General features: G+C 40.4%; 1 protein-coding gene across 1 annotated transcript in view; it reads right to left on the bottom strand.

The window, feature by feature from the left end:
- Positions 1 to 10182, bottom strand: part of LOC102215892 (sodium/calcium exchanger 3-like) — a 126026-nt gene extending 115844 nt beyond the window's left edge. The window contains exon 1 of the mRNA XM_013914631.1: positions 10018 to 10182. The gene's annotated coding sequence lies outside the window, so the exon portion shown is untranslated. The remainder of the gene's footprint in view (positions 1 to 10017) is intronic.
- Between the last annotated feature and the right edge of the window lie 12126 nt (positions 10183 to 22308).

Raw genomic sequence — 22308 nt, 5'->3', positions numbered from 1 at the left:
AATTTGCATCATTTTACATCTGTTTTATTGACCACTTATCCAATTCAGGGTGCTTGGGGGGCTAGAGCTGCTGCAGTCTGGGAACCTTGCGAATCACAGTCATTCAGACCTGTGGCTAATTTGAATCCGAAACTCAACCAAACACACGTAGGAAGAACGTGCAAAGTCACAATAGAAAGGCCCCCTGAGTCAACCTAGTATGAAAAAAATGAACCAACATTGCCTTTCGGTTTTGTGGCATGGTGGTGCAGTGGTTCGCACTGGCACCTCGAGGCAAGAAGGTTCTGGATTTAAATTCAGGTTGGGGCCTTTCCGTGTGGACTGTGCATGTTCGCCCTGTCCCTGTGTGTCCAAAAACGGTTCGGTTAGGTGATGATTCTAAGTTGACTATAGGTGTGTGTGTGTCCAGAGTGTACCCTGTTTCATGCCCCCCCCCTGCAATTGGATAAGCAGAAGAAAATGGATGAATGACCTTTTGGTTTCACATACGACACAAACCCAATCTCCTGGAGAAAATTCTCTTTTGGGGCCATCTAAGACAGTAATTTCACATACAAGAATGACAAAGCAGATAAGAAAGACATTAAGACAGGACACACAGAGAAAATTAAAGTGAAAAGGCAACATAAGGGTAGACAGGAAATGCAAGAAAAAACACAGAGGGCAGGAAACCAACAGAAAGTAAACCTGTGTTGAAAAAAGGGAGGTTTATCAGTGGTAAACATATAGACGTTCACCCACTTCAGGATTTTATCCATTCCTCTTTTAAAAGAGCGTACACTTCTTTCTTCAACCATCCAGTGCAAACCTGTCCATTCAGAAAAACTGTAACCTTTTCCAATAACCTGCAGCCACCATTTCCAAACACCAGGCCAGGTACATTTGGCTCTCTAAAGCTCTCAAATGGCTAAAATGGAGAGGCTACATAGTCCCACCGACTGCCAGGTTTGGCAGGGTTGTAGGTCAGACTTTTTAGATCAGGTTCACCATCATCAGTGTCGCTGACTCTTTGTTATAAAGCGGGTGTTTAATTTCTGATCAGATTTAGATGGTGGAAGTAAATACTGTTTGAGTTTTTTCAAGTGTCACCCAGGGCTGGTGAGTGAAATTTACTGTAGTTCAAAAATTCTTCAAAGCATTCTTTATAAGCAGAGCCCAAGGTTGTTCATTTTCACTTGTGGAGCTGCCAGCGACTGAAGTTGATTGAGTTTGTTTTTCCATACACAAATTCCACAAACTGGCCTAGGGCTTAAGCGATTTAAAAGGTCATTGTATTCTTCATCTGTGCCCATTTTCACAGTTGGCTGGATAAGTCTGCAATTGTCCATTTCACATCTTTCCTCCCATTCATGATATTAAAAGAACAGCTTGCACTGATTCTGGCCTCAGAGAGTAGCGAGGAAAGGACACAAGCAGGGTTGCGTCTGTTTTTCACCCTCTCCTCTGTCCCTTCTTCTATCTTCCAGAAATCGTAACTGCTTTAGTCAGTTTTCTTCACTTAGCACCGTTTTATTCTGCCAAGCACCAAGCCATCCCTAAAATGTAATTTAAAGCAACAACAGCACTGCAGACGACCATAGGCAAAATATCCGGGACGGTCTGCCCTGTGAATCACCGCATGAGGATCAAGCACACGCAGAGCAAGACACAGACAGCCACAGACATAGAGAAAGACACATTCAAAGACACAGTCACTACCTCTCACACACTGTGGTGAGTCCAAGTGTGCGTATCATATGCTGAGGTTACTCACAAAACAAACGGCTCTCCTCCACCTCGGTGTTTTCTATTCTTAGCAGCAGCAGGGGGAGCCTCTCTGCATATCAATGCTCGGCTCATCTTTAAACATAATCTGGTGGGATGATAATTGTAATCAGAGCACTATCGAATGTGTCTGTCTGCAAAAGAGTTTTTTTGGTTTTTCTGCAACAACTTTTGTTACATACGTGCACATTTTTAGATTTTGTGGAAAAGCCTGTCATTGTTTGCCAGATGATGATGATGGTTATTTTATTAGAAACAGACCCAAGGACTTAAGGACATAGAGATGACTGAGAGCAGCAGAACTCATGTGGGATTTTAACTAATCCACCAAGATCAATGAGACAAGGAGTCCTGGCAAGTGCACCTCCCTCCATGGTTAATTTGGCACAGGAATATTCTACCAGCAGCTTCAGTTACCAAGTTGAATGAAGAAGTATCTGCCAAACTGATGAGCAATGAAACACACTCGAGTTACATTTACCATCATCCTGTTATTCCTACTTATGACCACAGAGGCCAAGCTGAACAATCCAGCCACACTCGGAGGCATTAATTTGTTGGGGTGCCTTCGGTCTTCCTCCCTTACATCAGTTGGGCTTCAGTCACCTCCAGAGCAAAACCTGCGCTTTAAACGTGTCGGTTTGGAGCAGTAAGGCACAACTCTTACTTTGAAGGCGAACGTTCTCCGTTTCAAAGTTTGCATCACACCTTTCTCAAGTTACATTACCCTTAAGGAGTAGTTAGGGAGTGTTTGCAAACAAGTGGGTATCATCCATGCTAACTACAGGTGAGTCTGCTAGTGACCAAAGGAATCACAAAGACATGTAACCAATTTCACCTAGTAACAGAGCAACCATTCACTAACTTCATTATACATTTTCCCTAGTGAACAGAGGTAATGATGGGAATCACTGGGCCATTTCCTTGGAATTGTTAGTCTGCCCATCTATCGATCCCGCTTATCAGTTCTTCCTTTTGCGACCCAATCAGCTGATTTCAATTCGTGTGTCGTCAGAGGAAAATGCCGGAATGGATACTGCTTTTATTTGTATTGCACCAAAAGACAGAGCGTGATGATAATGTGGAAACTACATCCAGGACAGACAACATGCTAACGCTAAACTAGCCAGACAGCATGCTAACACTAAGCTAGCCAAGAACCCAGAGTGAAAGTGAATGAATGCCAACCCCAGCACAGCAGCCATAGCTTGAATTTCATCAGATAACAAACAGATGAACAGTCGTGCTTTCAGTCTCTGTTGCCATTCACTCATCTTTCTAAAGTATAATCAATGTGGTGGCATTTGCTTTAAAATCTCTTTGTGCTAGTTTTCAATTTCGCTTTGTGCTTTCGGCTTCGTGTAATACTAATAGAAAGATCATATGTATGTCTGTAACGTCCTGGTCGTTAAGATAGGGATTTGTGTTGGTGTGAGGGGCTGTAGCCTGTAGGTTTATATAGTTAAATGGTAATTAAGAGACAGCATGTTTCAGATCATTTCACAGAGGAACATGAAAGTAATGTAACAAGCAGTATAACAAATTAAGGAACGTTAAGCAGTAATGTACTGTATTACTTCTGTTCTGTGTAATACATTACTTTTTTTCAGTAACGACCCCAAAACTGCTCACAACAAAGATGGGAAATATTTCCAGCATGCACAAACATTTGACCCACACCATCCAATTAATTTGCACCAATGTGAATTCTCTGATATGCTGCTTAGGGATCGTGGGAACTGTCAAAGCAGAGCCAATAAGAATTGATAAGAGAACTGATAAGGAATCAAATTGACAAGTGATATCGATAATGGAATACGAATTGCTAAATTCTTATCAAGCCTGTATAACTGAGGGCTTGTTTACCTGGATATGTCTATTTAGCACGCGACCTTGAATTTGGATAAGCTGTAAGAGCATGGATGGATGTGTATTTAGTAACGACCTCTTGAAATGGCTGTGTTGAAGAATTGAATCCTAGTAAATCACTGAATACCGGGGAAAGCAAAACAAGTTATTTCCATGCTTTCAAAAAACAATTCATGCAGATTTATCCATTTCCTTGTGGCTTGCACAAGGAGACGTTGAGTTGAGCGTGCTGCCTGCAGCTCACAGTGGCTGCTTCTTCTGGTTTCATTACTACCTTTAGTATTTCAAGCTAATTTGCCAGACAATGCCAAAAAGTCTGTTTTTTTATGACTAGCCAATGATGGTAAGCACTCAACTCACTGACACTGAATCTTTTGCGTGACAGTTCCAAAATAAAAGCCAACTAATGGCTCACCAGCTTAAATGCTTTTAATATGACGCTGCAACAGCAACAAGTGTTTGGTTTGTGTTATCCTGTAATATAATTTGTAGAAAAAAATCAAATAATGGTCAGTTGGACACATTGCAGCTATATAAATATCAGAGTGCTTTCATCAATTGGCCATAGGCTGAGTCACCACTGTGTTACCTCATTTTTAAAACTGCCTCTTTAAACCCATACACCCCTTGCTCCACCCTTTTACTTGACAGCAGTACATAGAGAGTATTGCATAATAGATTGTTTTACAGTTGGTTAATGAGCACTTTTTTGCCACTTACTTGTGGAGATAAGCAAAAAGGAGCAAGACATAAATAAACTAACTCAAAAATGCAGAAAACAATTATGTCTTATAAAGATATTAGATTTTAAAGCAACACTCCTTTTTCTAGCCTGACATACCTACTTTTGTCTAAACTGATGTTTTATGACTGTCATAGTTCCAATAATCATTCCTCGTGGCTTTTTAGTATGAGTTTCCATATCAATTTGGATAAATACAAAGAGTTCCAGCATTGAATATACCAATAGGTGATTTTACTAATTGTTGATTAATGTTGAGCAGAACTATAACATCCTGACATTTGGATATTTGGAATCCTGACATGCGTTTGCCAGTCAAGTGAAAATGTGGACCAGGCAAACTGCTGCATGCACTCAATGCTTCAGGCTACTAGTTCATCATTTGTAGTTTCCCTCTGAAGGATTAATTGAAGTATACAGGAGTAAGGGCTAAATCAGTTTGCCATGCAAGTGAGATCACTGTTGAGACACCTCAAACTGCTGTCCAGCTTGGAAATCGCACCAATTGGCAATAAACTGAGACTTTGAGAGCAATTTGAAAGTGAGTGGAATGAGTGATGTGAGGGCCCTGGCAACCTAGCTGAACCTGTAAGGGATCTCAGGATGTTATTAAATCTGCAACCGTCCTTTTTATAGGATTTTTAAACTCAGAGGTGTTTAAATCAGACTATATCTGGAACCTGTATTGCAATTAGTTGACTGTGTCAATGATTACTGATATTTAAAACAGGATTTAGCCTTCTTTGACACTTTGCCATGATGCAACGCTTTATTTTTAATTTCATCTGTGCTTTAGTCACAATATGTTGAACGCGTTTTCACTCTCTCTCATTGCGTCATGATTTAGATCGTGCTGTAATGTCTAATTTCACAGCTCAAATTGCCAAATGCCCATACTGACTGTTAAGCTTTGGGTTTGATATTATAAAGTTCACTCCTTGGTCTTAACTCACAGTGCGCTTTCCTCCGGTCGAGCAAACACTGAGGTGCCATTATGTGATGTGGCACTGGGCGCCACCCATGGGTACTGGCCACTTTCCATGAATGTCAAACACTGTGTCAAATAAAAGGATAGGCCAATGGCTTCGTGTCGCAGCGAGAGAAGAGATGAACCACTCGATATATCACTGTCCTCTCATTCTATTGTGTTAGTGTACTTAATTAATCAACCTGTAGGCAGGAGGCCGTGCTTTAAACCTCGAGGGGCGACTCACTGTTCAGTTGCAGAGAGATTAAAATGCCTCATGAAATTATCTAGATCTAAATAGCAGCCAAAACAAATGATGGAGATGGAGTGAACTTTTAAGATTTTGGATAAAGCCGCTGTCCCTACACAAGATAAACAAAATTAAAACAATGAGGGCGAATAGCTTAGAAAGCCTGGGGATGAGAGCTGAAAGTTTAATGATCCCTCTTGGGAAGAGGTGGCATTTTACAATATAATTAATCCAATACACATAGTTTCAAATATTTCAATTTTAAATAAATATTAAAAATAATTGCGATGCAATTATATAGTATGCAAAGATTCCATACTAAAATCAACAATAACTTAATAATTGAAAAGACGATTACAATTAAATAAATTCTAATACATTTAAATGTGATATTGTACTATAGTTTTTTGTTGTTTCATGTTATATTTTATGATCCACCCACATTTTAGTTAATCACATATTTTGCATTGCATACCCTTTAAGCTCACCAACCACCATGAAATTACCTTTTAGCTAGAGCATCTACAGTGGCAACACAATTTCAAATCAACCAGTTAGAGAGTAGCACGGTGGTAACTTATCAGTCCTTTTGTTTGCCTTAATGGTATTTTTGCATTGTATTACACACCAGGAGTTGTTGTATTAGTCAGTGCTAAAAAATAAACCACATTGTTGATGTTGTAACTAAAATAATTCACTTCATCAATGCAAGGGCACTGAATCACAAATAGACTCCAGATGGTAACATCTCAGATGCAGAGGAAGATGGGTCCTGCATTTACTTTTGATGTCACTGCACTAATGAATCAACTAAATACAAACTGCAAGGCCTACTTGCACACCCTGGTAAAGGCTTTCATGACAAATTTGCAGTTTCTTCCATGCAAAAGACAGTTGGAGAGCAGCATTAATAGTTAAATTGAAAGAAGCCATACCATAAGTACAATATGCTACTAGCATAGCCCTTCAAGTCAGAATCTCTCTCAAAGAGGAGAACTTCCCACACATAAGGTGATATGCTCAGGTCACAGGATTAAATTTGGTTGTGACGTCCTGAGGCTGGGTTTGTGTTTCTCATGGAATTTGTTAACCACTACACTACAAAGCTGCTTTTTTAGCAATACATTTAATTTTCTTTTTCTTTCAGCTTATCCAGTTTCACGACTTCATGCCATCTGCTCATCCACAATTCACAAGAATCGCTACTAGAGCACTGGTCATAAACCTACAAATAATTATCACCTAATTAGTCTTCACCCAAATGTTACTCAAGGTCAATGTAAAGATCACATTTGTCATTTTACAGATGATAAGCTATGAACTGTGAGAGATCACGAGTTAGTTGAGCTATTATCTCAGTGTTGTTCTAGTCCCCATTGATGAGCACAATAACTCACAGGACTGTTAATGTTTAAGTTCAAATCACTATTTAATAATAATGTGCGCAATCATTTTAATTAGATTCATGCAACTATGTCGTGTATTCTATGTGATACAATCTGTTTTAGATCCCGTGTTAATATTACGTCCAACTACTGTTTGCTTTTAATAATCACATTAGGGCAGCCAAACTAGAATTCTGGTACAGTTATCATAAAATGGAACGCAACTACTTTGGCATGATATATTAACCCTGTTGGGTTTAAGTTATCATCATTATGCTTTGGAGGCAAGCATAAAGTACCTTTTTGGAAAAATTTTAAAAAGACATGAAAGCATAGGGTTAGAGTCATCACTGAAGATGACTTTGACACGAGAGAGTTGAGTGCATATCGCTTATCCATTATGTTATATATATATGGGGGTTTTTTTCACACCCACATTAAACACATTATTTTCTAACTTGTCGTCTTAATTATTTTATTTAACTTTTTTCCCCCTAAGATTATTATGTTAAAGTATGTTGCTTTTTGAGTTTGGCTTTAATGTCTTTACTTGCATCAGTTCATTGCTAATTATATCACACCAGTTGCTGTATTACACTTTTACATATTCAAACTTGATGATCTATAAAGGCTTTGACCAGTATGGACAAATATAATAAATATATTATATTTATTATATATTTTAGCCCTTGAAGTTATAACAAACAACTGATTAGTGATCGCAACATTAGGCCAAACAGAAATTTGGCTACATGTAGCCTACCACTCAAACAATAAATCAATTCAACAATTCATCAATTAAAAGAACATAAAAATGTATCTTCTAGCTTAATAGAAGTTCCTGCTCCTTTATGCTCCTGCCAACATGAATAGGTCTTCTTTTTTATATTTCACAGTATTGTTAATATAATCTTCTTCTGGTACACAACTCAAAACAAGGTTTTGAAAGCTGGCACTACTAACCGTGTGTAACAAACACCCACACACAGGAGAAAAAAGGATTATGACCACAGGGTGTTTCCTGTCCCTCCCAGCTACTGGACAGATGCATTATGCTCAAAGTAACAGGTTCCCTATGCTCAGTAACCACTAACAACACAAGAAACCAGAGACCGGTGCCAGCGAAACACATAATCAGATTAACATGGACAAGAATAGAGGCCAAGATGTGGGTTACCACCCTCTGCTGTGGGGAAGTGAGTGTGTTGTTTAAGTCATTAATGGATTAGCTGAGGATACCGTCACAGGAAAAGACGACAGACAGGCAGGGAAAGTCCTGGATATTTCTGGCATGCAAACACCCTTAGCTAGTAGGCACCCTCCATTATGTGCATACACAATAAACACACAGACCTAGAAACAAAATATAAATGTGGGAACTTGACCAAATCATTGTCAATATTGACATTTCTAGGATTAGGCGCTACATAAATAATGAATAAATGCATGTGTTTTTCCTTCCAAGCACCAGGTTTCTCTGCCCTTGCAGTTATTCACAGTCACTGCTCACACAAGCAGCCAAAATCATACTGTTGCTGCTTTTGGATTAGTTGAGAGCCAAGATATAAAGCAAAAGAATGTATTATCATTTTTTAAGGTAAAAAAAACTATTGCTGACCTCAAAATGTGGATATATTTCCCTTCCAGGAACCATCAGACTTATTTTGACCCTTTATTAATTCAGAAAAACAGCTTTGTTTGTCTGAATTGCACAAAATCGCTACCTTGTAGACGTGTCTGGATAGCAACACCTGTGTAAAAGCTGCTTAACACAAAGAGTTACTCTTGCTTATATGCTGGGGATGGATTAAGATATGCAGATTAATTTATAGCCTACATTTCCTTAGACAGCTTGGCTCCTTGAATTATTGAGAGGGCAACATATCTTTGGGTAAATTATTTATCATTGTTGAAAAAGTTCTCATCAGTAGCCTCATCATGTACCCCGCAGCCCAGCCATCATCATTAACTCTCCACCGTCATCATGCTCTATAAACCATCAACGTCATCATCCTCATCTCCATTATTTTGTTGCCAACTCTTCAACTGTTATAAAACCACCTCCACACCGACGTGTAACACCTATAAGCAGCAGCATCCATTTATGTTGGGACTGCCATCATTAAAAGTGTCACATATCAATTAGCTTTGGTATCATCACAACTCCTTCCATAAATACGTTCATCACCATCATCGTCACCACCACCAGAATCAACAAATCGTCACAATAATCAGCTCCTCTAAAGAAATGCAGGAACCTGAATGGTATTCATCCAACTTTTACATTCCGATTATCATCAGCCTTAATTTCAAACTCACAGGATTTTCCTTTCATATGCGAAGCTACAGGCCGCTATTGTGCTGCTATTTCACCCCTTACAAATCTATTACTCTTGCGCGCCCTGACCCGGTGCACAGTCCCCTAGTACCCAGGTGTGTACCTAACCCCTAACCATAATCTTACGTCCCCGCACCTTCTTTTCTTGCGCAATCCCCAACCCGGCTCAGCAAAGGTTTTAGGTCTTGGTAAATTTTACTCCATCGTTCGCTCTCCAGCTGAGAGAACAGCCGGCGTGGATCAAGATCCTTTTATCATACGACACAGGCTACGCTGGTTCTCACAGGAGACTGCGCGCAGGACAGATGCTTAATTGGAACGGCACTTGAATGCGTCTCTCGCGCAGGGCAGGACTCCGCGGTGTCGCAACACACCTGAGAGACCTCCCTGGTCATGCGGGGCACTCCGGTGTCTTTCAGTTTCAACGTCTATCTCTTCCGCCTCATCGAAACACTTTCTCGCTCCTTATTTACGCACACATGAACCAAATTCTGCACCACGCAGCGCCCGCTGCTAGGGTCTAGACAAACTGTCAAAGTGAATGCACCTCACATGCCGGCACACTTCTTAAACACGGTGACTGTCTCCTGTCACACACACACATACACACACACGGCTCGCGTAAGAGCAGCAAAACAGTTTTAACAATGCACATAGATTCATTATAAGAGCAACAGTGGCGCGATATTTGTGTCCTCTCACCGGTTTGGTACTCTGGAAAAAGCCCAGGTCGCGATCCGTTCATTGATTCACTGGCTGGTGCCTCTATCTGTTCATCCCTGCCCTCCGCTCGTTTCCTTATCCACCAGCTGAATAAACGTCTCTCCCCCTCTCAAGCGGCGGCGGCGGTGACAGAGCACGCGCACTTCACCCGCTGGCTCGCTTGCGCGCTCTTGCGCCCTCCCCTGTATCTCCCTCGCTCGCTCTCTCTCTCTGTCTGTCTTTCTGAGTGTGTGTATGTGCGTGCGCGCGCGCGCGTCTGCCTCTCTCTCTCTCGGGAAAGGAGGAAGATGCTCCTTTCCCGAGAGAGAGATGGAAGAGAAAAAGAGAGAGATTGGGCTGAGGAAAGGATGAGCTGATGTGAGCAGGAGTGCAGGGATAAGACACAGAGCAAGACAGTGTGTGTGTGTGTGTGTGTGTGTGTGTGTGTGTGTGTGTGTGTGTGTGTGTGTGTGTGTGTGTGTGTGTGTGTGTGTGTGGAATAGGCTCAGAATGAATGGAAACCAAAGGAGCGTGTAGCCCAGGCAGCACTGCACTGATAAACACAGACCAGTGAAAAGGACAGAGAAGAGAAGAGAAGAGAAGAGAAGAGAATGGTCAAGCTGAGAAGCAGCAGAGATAAGAAGAAGATAAAGATGAATTGAAAAAAGGCCAGCCTGCTCAAGTTCAAGGCTCCTACCAGTAGCTATTTACTGTACACAGGGAATCTATTGATTATTTCTTCCATATTAGTAGTTTAATAAATTGCACTTAAGGACCCCAACTTCAAATAAATTAGATTTACATCAACCAACAGTAAACTCGTCTCTAATCAGAGAAAATGTAACCATAACCATTCGCTTTAAAAATTGCCAAAATGAGGCTCCATTTGTCTATAAATTAAAGCAATGCAGCATGAGCTACTCTGTCCCCTAACCAATGACCTTTTGTTGTAAGGGATATGAAAACTTGCGTTACTAAAGAACAAGTGACAAATTAATTACGAATGTTTTGAAGTATCAGGAACCATGACCCGGATAACGCCCTTTCTAGAACTTAAAAAACCATTAGTTACTCCCTTTGGGTTGCCACATCAAGTAATGAAACATCATGCTGAGCAGTTGTTTGTCATCGCTGCAGGTTGTCTTCCCCATTACTCAATGGTGCTGCAGGAAAGATCTGTTTTTATGACTGTTGATGATATGATTGTAAAGTGGGCCAGTTATGATATTTCCTCTCACTTCCATTCATCAGTTAGCCAACAAACACATAAAATATTCATATTTAAAAGAAGAAGATCAATAATAATCAATAATTACGTACTAGCAACGTTGTCAAGACATTGTTGAACTGCTCATTTTTTGCACTAAAGTCTTGGTTTTACTGGGAACAAATAAGCATCTTATTTGTGCTGGAATTTATTCAGAGGCCGGTTGAGTACTCTCTGCATTGCTGCACCTCTTTACAGAGGAAGAGGAATGGAAGGATAGCCTCCAAAGAGATGAGATGAGGACGTGACAGGCCAAGAGATGAATGAGGGGAGAGAAGGGCAGAGAGGGATGCAGGAGCTGTGTGGGATGGGTGCAGTGAAGATGGGACAAGTGGCGAGGGTGAAGAAGAGGAGTGCAAGAGTCAGTGTAAGTAATGAGAAAGCGGAGAGGAGTAGTTTAACATGATCCGTCTTTTCGACACAGTTGATCAGAGGTCTGTCTCAGCGTGAAGCATGGCCTTTACACCGCAAGCTAATTCACACCCGGAGGGAACATCACAAACACACACGAACAGCTCCGGCCCAGCTCTTTATACGCAGAGAGAACACGACTTCACACACACACACAAATGTAACCGCATATTCATAGTTGGACATGAGGACACACACGCAGCATCGTTTCTATCACATCTACTGCGGTAAGTTCACAAATTAATGGCACAGAGGGCTCTGAGAACAGTGCATGTAATATTAAAGGGCTCTTCTAATGAACACGGTGGTCTGTGTCTGAAAATAGGAAAACGTTCCCTGTCAGAATAATTACTAGAGCAAAAATAACACATTCCCTTTTATCACCTCTCTTTTTGTTTGTCATCTCGGTGCTTTCAAATGTTTCCCCAAATCAAGTTTAAAACGAGCCAAATATAGGCCATAAATTCATGGTTTCAACTACATCTTTTTAAGAGACTTTAAGCTGAATAAGACCTCTCCAATGTGAGCTCGTAGGTCATTTGTGCGAGTGGAATCTGATCAGTCGAGCTAAAACACTTTAACACCGTGAAAGGCTGCACTTTTATACAAGTGCATGTTGTGCCTAGACTGCATCAAACAGCAAGTGAAAAGTAAACACTGATGAAAAGTGAAATTTAAAAGTGGTCTCAAAGGAGAGTTAAACTCTTATCCTGGTCAGTCAGCTGTGCCCTTGCCTCCTTTCCAAAGCCTCCTATCTTCTAATGTGGAGTTTTAGTTGGAAATACTCCTGTAAGTTGTAGCTATAGGAACAATTGACTGCTGTGATCATTCATCTTTTATTTAAAGATCTTGCTGAAAAGATCAATTCATTGATTTGTGGTGCGGCCAAAGCAGGAAATCAGGTGGTGTTTCTACAGAGCAGCAAAGCCCACAACGGGAGGGGACTGGGGTGGACAGATAGGTCAACAAAACATTGGCATTCACAGGGGTGTTGTACTGTTAGTTTCCTATTTGAGAAAGAAAATCTGTGTTTATTTTATTAAAGGATAACTACAACATTTTCTTAACCATGTGCTTATTTTATATAACAGTGAAAAAACAGTTCTTAGAAAGTCTTTTTATAGAGCAGAGGGACTGGCATAATGTTTTCTTTCTTGAATGCGAGACAGATAAAAATAACAAAATTCTTAAAAAGCATATCATTTAAAAAGGATGAAATAAAGGTGCCTTTAAGTGGAACAGTGTTTTTTAAGGCTTAAAAAGTCAACTAAGGTCAGTATGAGAAGAAAAGGGGAACTACTAAAAGTATTGAAACATTTTATTATAAAAGTCATTTCATAAAGAAACGTAATATTCAGATTCATATAATGCTTTTCATTTTTTCCCAGCTGTTGTGCTGCTTGCTCTCTCAGCACAGCATCAAAATATTACAGACCCGGCACCAATTAAACTTCGCCCATCTCCTCGTGGTGTGCTTTTGCCTGCTTCTGCTAGTATATTGCCAAACAAACCACAATGATATCTTCTAAGAAAACTGCATTTCCACTCAGTTTCTATGGCAATGAGAGAATAAGCAGAACCCCCTTATCTCACTACTATAAAACAGCTGAAAATGATGACGGTACCACAGGGCAGAGGGGGTCTTTGAAAGCAGCAATGTGAACAGCCTCAGCCTGGAGGATAATCATTTCTTTCCATTAAATATTATGTTGTTCTTTTAGCGTGAGAATCCTGAAACTGTAGCACGCTGGTTAAACGTCTGTTAGCTATACACAGAACTGAGTCTTTCTTATGTTGTCAACAAGTTCTAGATTAGTCAAAGACATATTAAGTATAAATAGCAAAAAGTATTTGTATGTGGATTAGTCTAGTCTGTTTTTCCTTCTATAAAAATGGTTTCTTTTCACCCTTCCACTGAGACTATTTCTGAAGAAGTAGATGGATCAAGATGCATCTTTCAGGTCCTGTGTCAGGTCTTTGCTGAAGTTTACTTTTTATTTCATAAGGACATGACTTTCAGATACTGTCTGTTGCTGATATTTTTAGACCCGTCACCTTTTTCTTTGCCCTCCACTTGTCCAGTTTCCCCGAATTTTTTGCACACACTGCACATCATGCCAAATATGCCATTTGCAGCTAATTTGGGATTTGCCTTGTTGGTGTGAAAATACTTCTGAAAATGGTAAAAACTAAAAACGAGTGAAAAAGGAGCCAATGCCAAAATTTAAAAGGGCCTTCAGAACTACTCAAGACTATCCAACCTCTTCCACTTATCCTTATCAGGATCCCGGGGGAGGCGGGGCTGGCTACAGCTACTGTAGGGCGAAAGGCGGGATACACTCTGGACAGATCTCCTATCTGACACAGAGTGATAGGCAACCATTCATACTCACAACTATGGGCACCAACCTAACCTTAACTCAGCCCCACAAACTGTACATGTTTGGACTGTGGGAGGAAGCCGATGTACCCAGGAAGAATCCACGCAAACATGGGGAAGACATGGAAATTCCACGTGGAAGAAGACCACTGTTTTTTAAAAAATCCAAGAAAGTCTAGCTCCAAAATAGAAAGAACTCAGGTGTGACTCAAAACCTTTGCACAGTACTGTATATAATATTACTATAGCATAATGTTGCTCTTGGCCTCTGCATTAGGTTATTTTTCTAGGCAAATGTTCCTTTTACCTCTAATTTAGGCAAATAAGTTATGTTAATAATCTTTCTCAACCATTTGCTTACATGTCCCTTAGAAATATTAACTCAGCAATACCATAGTTTAATTTGCTGAGGACACGCTAATCTGTATTTGATGCCTATAAGTCAGTGTCCAGCAGTGTTCCAGCCATCTACACACATATATTAATATATATATTTAAATATATATATATACATTGAGGTATCAAAAGTAGAAAAGTAGAAAATTAAGATTTGCTTTGTTACCACAGCCACAGACTGTGGCACTTGCACTGAATTTTTCAAAGGTGATAGCACTTAACAACCCAAGCTTTGGACTCCCTGAATGAACAGTGCATGCTGTAGTCTGTCGTGTGTTTAACAGACTTTGGCAGACAATCAGTTGGCACGGCTCTAAAGGCAATAAAAAAACCCGAAGCTAGTTCTTCTTCACACTGATTTGCTATTCCCTATTCCCATCCCCTTTGCAGCTGATATAAACTGCTCTACACTGGCTGCATACCAATACAGTGCAACTGCTACAATACTGTATTAAGATATTTAACAAGTGTTTCTTATTCTGCATTCTTTTGTTCTGTTATGTCTTTATTGGATTATCTTGTAAATTACAGCAGCGGCTCTCAAACCTTCTCAAGCTATCCATTGCATTTATTAAACTTTGACTTTAGATAAGTTAAGTAGCTTCAATTTGTATTTTTCGTCTGGTTATCCATGCCCAGTGGCTCAATCCTCCACTAGCGGAGCCCACTCCACAGTCTGACAATCACTGAATTACAGTGACCACTAAACTAACAGATGAGCAGAAACCTCAGAAAGCTCCAGCGTGGAAATGTGATAAAAGAAAGAGTTTGACATTTTGAGAAACCTTACAGTGAGGGTTGTTAGCTTAGCATAGCACACAGACCAGACGCTAAAGGCATCACTAAAGCAGGGACTATACTTTTCGCATCCATGAGTCCGCTAAGATTACTTTACAATTACGCATGCCCCCCAGGCAGCAGATTTCAAGTGGAAATTAAAAAGCAGTTACTCGGCCATCGGGTCTCCAACCATCTGTGTCTGGAAAAGAGTTTAATCGAGGCTTTAGAGCTAGCTGACCTCTTATGCCTCATTTTACTAAAATACAAAAACAGCACATTGTAGTTTTTTTTTACCTTTTCCTTCCCTAAAGTCTAAAAGCACAGCTCAGCTTCATAAAAATTGACACACCTCTCATGTTTCCTGACATTAGCACATTAGCTTAGCAAGAGGCCTGAAACTGTGAAACTGATTGTGTTTGATGGCAGCAAAACCCACCTACTAGCGCCTCAAAAGTTTAAATAAATAAATAACACATTTGATCTTAATCACAACTATTTTTACCCTCGGATGCTAAGCTAACTAGCCGCTGGCTTCTCTTTCATCGACTGTGTTGTCCAAGTAACAAGGGTAAACGCATTCCCCTAAATGTCCCCCCAGGTGACTATTGCTGTTAAATTTTAGCCAAACAATACTCAAGTAGTTTGTCTACCTTCTGCGAAGGTTGAGAGAAGCTCATTTCCCTCCCTCCATTCTTACCACATCCTACAAAGGGACCATCGAGAGCATCCCGACCAGCTGAATCACTGCCCGCTTCATCTCAGACAACACCCTGCGAGAGAAAGTGAGGACAGCTGAGAATATTGTCTCGCCTTTTTGCATCTCAGATATTTACACTACACGCTGCCTACACAAAATCACCAGTTTTGTAGATGACCCTACACACACATTTACACACTTCACACAAACTCTATTCCTTCCTGTTGCCTGGAACAGGTACTGAGGTACTCTAACTTGTACAGCCACACTATCTGACAGAGACTAGTCTGATAACACCTCCCATCTTTGAGCCTTTGCTGAAAACATTTCTTTCTTAAATTGCTCCAAAGGTGCAACACATAAAATGCTGCAGAGGCCAGAGAAAGTCAGCCTTAGAAAGTTAGTTTTACTGTATATTTACAAAATTTTACTATGAAATTATTGTACTGTTTTGAACTATCTGGCACACATGGGTTGGTGTTGGTGCACGTTTTGTCGATTCTGGTATTCTCTATACTCTACAGGAGCTGTAGGTTATTATATGACAATAAAGCTGCTTAAGTCTTGAGCCTGTAACATCAATTTCCTAATGGAAGAATACAACTATTTCACAATATGCATCTGCAGTCACATCACTTTCACTTCCTATAAGATGTTATATTAAAGAAATTCCAAAAACAACCAGCAAACTTGTGTAAACAAGGCGCTGCCTGAAACACCCTAATGTAATTACTGAAGCTATGTTCAGTAATAAAGTCTACTAGAGGCCAAAGTCCCCAACTTTCATTATGCAATCCTCGTATCTCCCCATGAAGACCGCTCAGACCTTGGACATGATTACACAGTAGCCTGCTAATATGCCCCCACTCCGCTTTATCTCCAACTTTATAAAGCACCGTTGGCTCCTGACTATTCATGAGCTGCCTCAAACTCACTGTGTCAGACAACTGAAGCAATTGTAAGTCATGCTGAGTACAGTCCATAGGGGAGCTGTGAAACAGAACATAATGATGATGAGGAGGATTGTGAGAAAATGAACCCCGATCCTTTGCGAGCAAATAAGTATCACAGCCACATTACACCCGGTCCCTCTCACGTCTGCTCAGAAACACTGGATAAAACTGTATCGTTTGCCTGTATATGCACCCACGGTCCTGTCCTGGCAAACCACATCCACAATCAGGAAAACATATGCTCCCACATGCACCAGTTGCTTCTTTTCTGTCCACTCCAGGTTGTTACAGAGCTAATGGCCTTACGAGTGCATCAAAGCATCTCTGGCTGTGGTGTTGTGGCTGTCGAGCTCATTGTCAGTTACAATAAAACTTGATTGGTAAGGGCTTATGTGGCTCAGGGAGCGGCTGTTATGTGCACAAACAGTTGATGCACTGTAGCATTCGTGTCCATCTGTTCAAACACACATGCACATACTCATACATATATACATGTATATATATTAATTTTTTTTAAAGGCATAGATGATGGCAGCACTCAAACCCAGCTGACATATTCAGTTGCTGGGTTATTGGTTTGTGCTGAAAAGGCGCTGCATAATCAGGGGACAGAAACCAATCAGACCTGTGACAGAAAAGCAAAGCCCAGGCACAACTGTAGAAACCCCCTCCTCCCCAATCCCATGTATCCTGAGCTCATGTCAACACCATCCACCACCCCCGCAAACACATTTCTAATATTCTGAGCCCCTGCCGATCTTTGTTGTTCCATAATTGCTGCCCAAAAATGAAAGGAGAAGTGTATGCAAGTGATGCAAGTCATTTATGGAGAGAGTGTCCAGTACAACCGCAACATGCACACGTGCTGCTGTGCATATAAACTGTCAAGTTTGCGAGCCCGCGTCTATGACCGTGTGATACTTCTCTCTTATCCTTTACACACTATAGCATTTATTTCCTCTTACTTTACTTCTGCTGAGCATACACACACGGGAACACGCACACGTGTGCCACACACCTACTCGTGCGCACCTGAACGCCCTCCCTCTCTCTCTCTTGTGTCTCACACACACACTCACGTGGTTCACTACAACCTGGAGTGTTGCAGGGAAAATGGTGCGAGTGCAATTCATCACTTCTCCTCTGTTTCATCTCTCCTCGAGCCATAGTGACGTTTCACTGTGATTCATATCACCACACACAAGCTCACAGTCGCACATATATAGACGCAGATACATACTTTTTCCTCACATGTTATGCCAGCGTGCAGTTTCGAGCTTCGCGGTTTAAAATGTAAAGCTGAGTTGATGAAATGTTCAGTAGCCAGCGGCGACTGGACTAAGTTCTACAGTAGCTGAGCGGAGCATTGTGATGACCTAAGGATGAAAAATACATTGAGTTATAGGCAAATGGGTTCCAATTCCATTTCCTTTAATGATGTCCATCTATCACAGCCTTTATTTGATTATTTTTATGCAGATTTGTATTGTTATGGTAATGTTACAGCTACTCATCCCATTTCTGTTCTGCTGACTGCGCCGTCCTGGTGCCAGCAGCGAGTGTAAGTTCTCATTAGAATTCAATAGTTTGTTAATGTAATTGTGTTTCCCGCTCTACAGTTTAGTTTTTTTTTAACAGCACTTCTCTCTAACTTTGCCAAATGAAAGTGCAATCGGAGAAAAGCAAAAGTGTTCATCGTGACACTCTGTGAACCTTTTTTTTTCTTAACGTCAAACACAAGAAAACAACTCCAAAAGTGAAATTGCAGACACCCCCAAAAATGTTTTACTCGCCTCTCGAGTTTTACCTCATAAGGGCTCTTAAGATTTTGTTACCACCTGAGTGAATCCAACAAGCAGCTTGTTTCTATCAAACAGCATCAATTAAACACAAGCGATGGCGCCATCAGCGAGGAAGCTCCTGGTGAACTAGTTCAGCAACCCAGATACAAAGAGGGAAGGAAGGAAAGAGGGAGAACTGAAACTACATGAAAGAGAAGCGGAGAAAAGAAATCAGGGTGAGTCGAGGGTGAGACGGGAAGTAACGACAGATGAGGAGAAAAGAGGGGGAAACAGGCACAGAGGGGCAACAAGTGATGGAGGCAGAAGGGCAGACTAATTGAAAACAAAAAAATAAGAGGCAAAAATGATGAGCTCGTGAGTGGGTGAAATGATGGAGAAGAGGATTAGTCAGTGAGGAAGATGAATCTACTAATGCAGATGCCGTGTACTCTCGTCTGGGCTGGAAATGTGTCTTGTTTTGCACCGTGTTTTTCCTCTCCACCCAATTTCCTGCCTTTCATCAGTGTCAGTAAGCAAATAAAATCTTTAAGGAGGATGGATTACCCCTTTTTCTGGAGGATGGCAAGAAAAACAGAGGCCCCAAGCACAGATACTGAAAAGTGTTGCCTGATACCTTAAAATAAATTGCTACGACCCGACACTTTTGATATGAAAGACAGCAGGTTAATGCGGCAAATCAATATATGGCTGGCGGAATAAACACAAGTGAGATACTGTTAAACTGTTTCAACCATCTTAGCTAACATACATAGTACAAACTTACAAATCCAGTGTGAATTAAAAGGTCTTCAGCCATGACCACCACGGTTAAAAGAGGTCATTTACCGCATTTTTTGACCATAAGGCGCACTGTCGATGAACGGGTCTGTTTTCATACATAAGGCGCACCGGATTATAAGGCGCAGTAAGCGAAACAAAACAGTCAGATAAGTCAGACTTTACTCCTCAACTCATTCTTCCTCCACCTCGGTACCGTTGATTAATTAATGTTGAATTCTCTCGCAGCTGCTCCATTCCCATGTTGTTGCAGTATATTAATGACTAACCTTGTATTGTGGATGGATTATCTCAGTTGTTCTCTTGACTGAAGTTTGGTCCGTTTACAGCATCCTGCCATGCGATTGCATTTGTCCCTAACCATCAGGAACCCTCGTGTTAACTTTTATCGAGTGGAAAAAGTTAGCGTTCATCCTCCAGCTTCACTGTTTATTATGCTAACCTAGCTATGTTGCTAGCGATCACGTAGCACATCATTATATACCAGCTAGCCCAACTTCAGTAACCCTACAAAAGTCACTGTTGTTTAGTTTTCTGTCTTCATTTTTGTCGGAAGTGATAGCAGAGCTGTACATTTTAATTTTTTCAGAAATCTCGTGCTAAAACATTTTTTGACAGACTTTTGAGCGCAGTGTACCACATAAAATCAGTTCGAGGTCAGTAAGCATGACCAGAATTCATACATAAGGTGCACTGTATATTTTTGTGAAAAATAAAGGATTTTAAGTGTGTCCTGTAGTCTGAAAAATGCAGTATATTTGGAGGTTCGGCTCTGTGCTGAGAGGAGCAGGAGGATCTCCACACAGATCTGAGCAGGCATGAATGACAGTATCAGTAGTAGACACAGCACAAAAATCAGAGCTTGGAAGAAGCTGGGTTGCAAAACGGCTTGCAGATGCATGCCAGCTTTGGACAGGCTTGAAAAGCGAGAGCGTATCACAGTTAATCAGCAAATATTGCTGGGACTGCATGAAGCTTGATCTCAAGGCCTGCATAAACTAACTCTAGCTCAGTTCTCTTTTAATAGTGAAAATAACTAGCACACATCATAGATGTATCCTACAGAATACTATCACATTTCTCAGTAGAAGTTTCTAGATCAAGTGAAATTAGACTTTGCTCTCCCTTTGAACCCAAAAAGCCAAAAGAATAACTGTTAAATGTTAACCAGTCTTGCTCTGGTTGGTACCATTCATTTTTAACTCTTGTTTAGTGAACAAAATGGTCCACAAGTTAAAGTGTGTTTTACCCTTTAGAAACACATTTGCACTTCATTACGCTGATTGAACAATTTCAATTTGTAGGTACGGCTTCACGCTAAAAAAAATACTGATTAGCCAACGAAAGCTGAATTAAGCACAGATAATTAAAGCTGCACTCTGCTAATGACCATATTGTGGTCATTAGCAGAGTCCTTGCTTAATCATGCATTATTTCTTTTGAACTCACTGAAGAAAGGCTGATTAAGACCTGGAATCATGCACAACTATGTCAGGTTTTACAGTAAAAGCCTATCTGAGCAACCTTTTTATATATAAAAAAACAGCTGCTATTCATTAAGTGTCATTATACAATATAATGATAGTTAATGAATAAGTCTGTACCTTAATGACATATAAAGGATACATGTGTTTCAGATGAGCCTCTGAACTGAACTCACACACACAGCCTAGACCAACCACATGAAAACAACCCAACCATGTGATCATACTGGAGGGTTAAAAAAAAGAGGAACAGACAGAAGTGTGGGTTTTTTTCTTTGTCAAAGCAGAGAACTAGCTTGGGTGGAACCTTTGCTAACCTTCAGCTCATAGAGAAAGGCAAACAAACCTTTGTTAGCTACTGTTGCTTCTTACCAAAATCAATAATCAAGTATTTAAAATAAGAAGTTTGAGATTTGAGATAAGGATTAAATTTACATGAGGTTGGAGCTACTTAGCTTAGCTTAGTGTAATAACTGCAAATCGGGAAATTAGGGCTGGGCGATATGACCCAAAATTCATATCTCGATATTTTTTTAGCTGGATGGCGATATAAGATATATATCTCGATATTTTTTTAAAGCCATAAAGTAAGAACAAAAAGAGAGTTCTTAGTCAAAGCTGTGTCCCAGATGTCACACAGGCACTTTTATTAACATACAGCATAGATGTACATGAAAAATTACTCAAAATTAAATTATGAGCATTCATTAAATAATAATGCTCCATAAATAAAAGAAAACTATGTTGTTTTTCAAGCACAACCAGAATTCATACATAAGGCGCGCTGTCAACTTATGAGAGAATGAAAGGATTCTAGGCTGTGCAGTCCCTCTGGGCTGCACGGCGTTAGCGTGGTTAGGTTGTTAACACGTTGACGCCGTCCAGCCCCACGCACGGGGCGATGGGGGAGGAGGGGGAGTTGTGCTCAGTGAAGGAGAGGCGAGGCGGAGTAACGTTGCGTAGAGACAAAAGTGGACGAAAGAGAGGCGAACTTGTGGCTCCACAACTCTAATTATAACGTAACATAGACTACATCGATATAAAGGATATGGTCACATCTTATATCTCGTATAAAAATATATCGATATTTTTAAAAAACTATATATCGCCCAGCCCTACGGGAAATCACTACTCTGGTAATTTCACATTACAGCAACTCAACTTTTTGCTATTATAAATAAATACAGGTTTTTAAACCACCAAAAAATAACAAAAGTGTAAAATGTCATGTTCCAGTTTCACAAGTGGCTTTGTGTTGAATTATATATCTTCACCAAAGTCACCAAGTTACACTTTTATTTCTGAATAGTAAATAAAAATACCATTTAGCGATATTTTTGATTC

Source organism: Pundamilia nyererei, unplaced genomic scaffold (genome assembly GCF_000239375.1).
Source record: "Pundamilia nyererei isolate P.nyererei 1_Seehausen unplaced genomic scaffold, PunNye1.0 scaffold00211, whole genome shotgun sequence".
Classification (NCBI taxonomy): domain Eukaryota; kingdom Metazoa; phylum Chordata; class Actinopteri; order Cichliformes; family Cichlidae; genus Pundamilia; species Pundamilia nyererei.
This window is presented reverse-complemented; position numbering and strand designations above follow the sequence as displayed.